Below are 5,517 nucleotides of genomic sequence, written 5' to 3'. Positions count from 1 at the left end.
AGTGTGTGACCGAGGGTGCCCCCTGCTTTCGGTGGTCGGCGGGCCCCAGCCGCTTTCAGAGCAGTTTCCCCAGGGGCACGTTCGCCCCTGTGCCCCCCAGCGGCCTGGCAGGTGCGCCCGCCGTGCCGCCAGGCGTGCTGTAGTTATTGGCGTGGGCCCTCCGCGTTATCCAGCCATCCGGGGGCCCAAGCTAGGTTGGCCAGTTCTATGCGTGCGTTGTGAGCTGACACCCAGGGCTCCCCGGCCACTCCGGGAATCCTCCTCGTGGGCTTTTCTGTCCCTTTACTGTTCAAGGGCACGGATACGGGCTGCTCTTGTGCCTGCCTCCTCACCTGGTAGTATGTGCGTTCGTTTGCCTCCCTCGGGTCCTCCGTTCATGCCTCGCAGTGCGGATGTTGTATGCTAGCTCTTTCGCTGTAGTCGCGGGGGGGGCGGCCCCCGACCCCGCGGCGACTGGTGTCCCGGATTCAGGAGGGACGACCCTCCGCCACCGCGCTGGGGCTCGTCCGGGGGGCTGCGTGCCCGCTCCCCGCTCTGTAGTCGCAGGGGATCTTCCTCCAGCCACCGCTGCTTATCCCTGGATTTGGAGCCTGTGTGCGTTCGCGGGGCTGCGGGCCTCTCCGCACTGTAGTGCTCAAGTGATCTGTGTCCGCTCCCGCCTTTCAGGGGCTGCGGCCTCTCCTACGTCGGTTGCTCAGGGTTCGCCGGTGTTCCGCTCACTCAGCAGCCTGAGCCCAGGCAGAGCCGGGGGTCCGGTGGCCCGATCAGTCGAGCGCGTCCTCTGCTGTGGGCTCCGCAGGGTCTCGATTCGGCTGCCGCTTCAGACACAGCTCGCAGCGGGCGGCGCCATCTTGCAGGCCCTAGGGGCTCGGTTTCGGGCTCCGCGTTTTCTGTCTTCTCCTTACCGATTCGGCTCAGGAGTCGGGTCGGGTGGTGGGGATCGGTTCCCCTGCAGGAGTATGCAGTCAGATCGTGTCTTGTAGGGCTAATCAGACATTATTAGTTCTTTTAGCAGGATCTCGGACGGAGCTCCACGGGAGCTTGTCTTTACGGCATGCGTGCCTAGCCACGCCCCCATTCCTAACGTTGATACAGAGACCTTCTCCATTAAACGGGAATCATCCTGGGTGTTTGTTTTACAGCAAGATTCTCTACACTCAGCAGCAAAGGTCAAAGACCGAGTTCGCCAATCAATCCTTGGGTTATGTTTCTCCAACCAGGGTAAGCCAAGTATAATTTGGAGTTGGGGAGCGCTAATAAGGTCGAACGTGATTCTCTCTTCATGTTTTCCCTGGCAACACATAATAAGGTTCTCCGTGCATTGAGTAACAGGACCTGAAGCCAAGGGCGTACCATCGACTGCTGATACATTTTCAGCTTTGTGCTTGTTCGTACGAGGAAAACCCATCCTAGTTGCCAAATCGATATCCATATAATTCCCAACTGCTCCACAATCGATGTAGGCTTGCAAAATCTGCATTCTGGTGGGCTGTTTCGTACTGGATAAGGTAATGGGAAAAACAAAATGTGAGGTCACCAAACCTTTTTCCATGCTCGACAAGTTGACCTCTACACTTGTCGGGCACTGGAGTTTTCCGAACCCGAGTCCTTCTTGTCTGGGTTAACACCTCCAATAGGCTTCCTTGAAGGTTTAATAGGACACTCCTTGAGAAAATGACCAGCCTTACCACAGTAAAGACACAACTGTTGTTGGCGTCTCTTGTCTCTTTCAGCTTGTGATATCGGTCCTCTGACGGCTCCCAACTGCATGGGTTCAACGGAACTCTCTGAACTGATTCTCAACTGATTTTCCTTGGGGCGCACAAAATAAGTTCTGTTTTCTGAACGAGATCGATCCATTCTTCTGTCTTGCAATCTTTGGTCAAGTTGTACCGTTAGATCAATGAATTCTGCAATTCCTTCTGGAGGATTCACCACCTGAGCCAGGACGTCCTTCAATTCATTACATAATCCTCTCTGAAATAAGGTGGTTCTTTTCTCTGTGGGCCAATTTGTTTCTGCCACCAATCTGTTAAAGGTTGCTACATATGCCAACAATTCCTGGTTACCTTGGCGAAGTGAAAGCAACTCATTATCCAGAGCCTGACCCTGAGCATGACGTGCAAACAATTTCTCCATCTCCTTCTGAAATTCTACAAGATTTCTCAAAATCGGATCATCCCTATTTACTAACGGGATTGACCAATCAGCTGCATAACCACCCAAATAGGATAATATAAACGCTACCTTGGCCTGATCAGAAGGAAATACCCCAGGGCGACAGAGGAAATGAAGCTGGCATTGGTTGAGAAAAACGGCAAACTTCTTAGGATCTCCTAGAAAGCGTTCAGGAGGAGCTAATGGGATATTGCCGGGAACAATTACTTGAACTGGTGAGGGAGGCGTGACTGAAACGGGGGCAGATGCACTGGCAGAAGGCAAGGGAGTTTGACCCGGTTGGGCACCACTAGCACCAGTGGGCTTGCAACATCTGACGAGCTAACTCCTCAGTGCGATCCCGGTTAACAATTAATTCTCTCCGGAGAGCACTGGTTTCTGAGCGGGATGCATGGACCTCAGCCCTTAGTTCTCCCAATAACTGAGCCAACTGGTCTACTTCTGGAGTTTCCATAATGTCCAGGCAGAGTATTTTTTTTTTAAAAGTGGCTTCGCGTTCTGTAACGCTTACCTGAAAACTCTGCGGGAACCTTCTGGAACTCCAACTGACTTCTACCTTCCTGGGAACTAGACACTGAATTTCTGTGAAGAAAATAACAATTTTCCCTTCCTTAGTTTTCTCTTGTAAAACAGAAGGTCAAAACTGGTAATATGGGAGCCAGCAAATATTTCACCTTGGTATTTAATTAGTTGAGCTCTACATCCTGTTCTATACAGGGGCGCAAGTTCTGAAGAGGGGACACTGGATAACAGTTTCTTTTGAAAGGGACTAAATGGCACTAAAACAATGACATAAACCCTATGCTATTTGAACCTAAAAGGGGGCAATAAGCTGAGGTTTAATGCAAGTGTAGAATTACAGAAAAAACTACCTCACTACACTACGAGACGGAAACAGGAAAACACCTTATCACTGAGCGTAATACGATATGAACCTTAGTGTGACCAAAAATTTCTGACTAGAAAATCAGCTTCCCAGACAAAACTTCACAGGAAAGGGCGCGAACCCGCTAAAAACAACGTAATATCCTGAAAATGCGTGAGGAATTCAAATAACATTCATACACAATTTCAATGTATCTGATAAGGCAACAAGGCAACAAAAACGAAGCAAATGCATTTGCATATAATAGGTGTACTTGCGTGAGAGAAGACTGCTACGAACTGAGAGCTGAGGAGAACGCTATGACAGGACTACAACTATGGACTGTGACTGAGCCGGGAACGGCAGCAACTGGAAAACACAGGAAGGGAGCTGATAACTAATTAAAGTTACTCAAGGAATGAATGGAATTTTCTGTGGACAAGGTATATTGAGCGGTGACAGGGAACGGAGGTACGCGGCGAGCGTTCAGTCTGAACTCAGACAAACGACGCGAAGCGTGAGCCTCCTGAGGGGCGGGGCTTAAATAGCTGGCACAAGAAAACAACTAGACCCGCTAACTAACTGACCAGAGGAGCCACCTAGCGGCCATTAAAGAAACTCAACCAACCATTAATATGGGGAGTTAGAATCAATAACTAGCTAGGGCAAATAAATTCCCTATGAACCTGCAACTCTTAGGACAAGTATGGGAAAATAAACTAACCTGTGGTCATGACAACAGGGCACCCAGGTGACTGACGGGTGGGAAGATGGCACAGAGGACGACTGGCGCGTAGGGGGTCCAGTTGAGGAGGGGGTCGGAGCAAGCCCCATCAGACGGAGGAATCCAGCCTGGGTGACCTGTCCCAGCAGGCTGACGTGGTCAACGAGCCATTCGAGATGACGTGCAGTCTCTCCATGAAAAGACTGCAGGTCACCTCGCATGGCCCGTTGACGCAACGCCACACCAGCCAGGACAGGCTCAACCCGGACCTGGATGGCCACGTCCGCAGGCAGAGGAAGGCCAGTTGACGTCAGCTCATCCCCTGCCTGAAAACGGGTCTGGACGTAGGCATCCCTGCTGGTGCAAGATGATGCAGGGACAGGATCGGGGACAGGATTGCACACAGGCACCTCCGCGGCGGCCTGTGCTGCCTCCTGTCCCTGGTCCTGCACTGCACCACTAGCACCAGTGGGATCCCCACCTTCAGACCCCGTCTCTGGTGCTTGCACGGCCTCCTCCTCCACCAAACCCCCCCACCAACCTGGATGACTCCGTGCCATCTTCCCCTGTTGGGCCCTGTGGGGTCCCAGCTGCCCCTTCTGCTGCCGAGGAGTCCAACTGCAACCTCCGCCTCTTGGACCTCCCCCCGGCAGCTGCGGCCTGGGACGCGGCACCGGACTCCTCACTCCCCGACGAGATGACAACACGGGAGGGGAGCCGGGCCTTGCGTCTCCGGCTGGCGGTCGGATCCCCGCCGCTGTGCTCCACAGCACCTTCTCCGCCCTCTTCATCAGTTGACGCTGCAGACAGGGAGAAACAAAACACAGGCATCAGGGCACTGTACAATGGACACATACACACATGACAGTTGCACATGAGAGGCATTGGCAAACCTCAGACATGTCATCACAATCCCCAACACACATGTCATTGCAACTCGCACACATGAGCCATACCACAGCCATATCGCAACTGCCACCACCATCCCTACACATACAACAGCATCAGCAGCCAAAGGGGAGCCAGACATCACATGCAACACAGGAAGTGCACCACACATGTACACACACCACCACACTTGCATGCATGTGTACACCTCTGCCAAGTGTCGCACTGTTCAGACGGGCATCCATGTCACATCTGCCAATCAGGCTTCCACATACCGCTGTCACATGCATCCATGTTGCATCACTGTTGCACCCTTGTCAAATACACACACATGCACATGTACACAGTGCTCATACATGCAGCCAAAAACAACATACATGCGTGACATCACGGACATGTCTACTTACATACACATTCATCCAAACATGTGTGCACGCACAACTGCATTTGCCATGCAAGCCTACACACACAAGCACCATCCATGTCTCACACATTACAGCCCTCGCATGTGTCAGCCCCACGGCCCTGTACACCCCCACCCATACTCGACCCCATACAAACAGATGTGCAACCTGCACAATACCGAATAATCACCACACGCACTGCTCACAATCAGGATGCATGTACACTCACTGCTCGACTCCAGACGGGTCTGCTTCTCTAGGACCTGGACGTGGAACGCTGGGGATATGCGTTCCAGGACCCCCATCTGTTCTTCCGACAAGTGGCCCCGGCGCCCCTTGGCATCCGCTGCCTTCAAGAGGCGCCGGGCCTTGTTCAGGGTCCTGGACCTGAAGTCCTCCCAGCGCTTCCTGACATGTTGTAAGTCCCGGACTGCCACCCCCTCCGCGTTGATGGCAGT

The sequence above is a fragment of the Ambystoma mexicanum genome, chromosome 3q (genome assembly GCF_040938575.1).
Source record: "Ambystoma mexicanum isolate Mex_15411 chromosome 3q, UKY_AmexF1_1, whole genome shotgun sequence".
In the NCBI taxonomy this organism is placed as follows: domain Eukaryota; kingdom Metazoa; phylum Chordata; class Amphibia; order Caudata; family Ambystomatidae; genus Ambystoma; species Ambystoma mexicanum.
Note: the sequence above shows the minus strand (reverse complement) of the source record.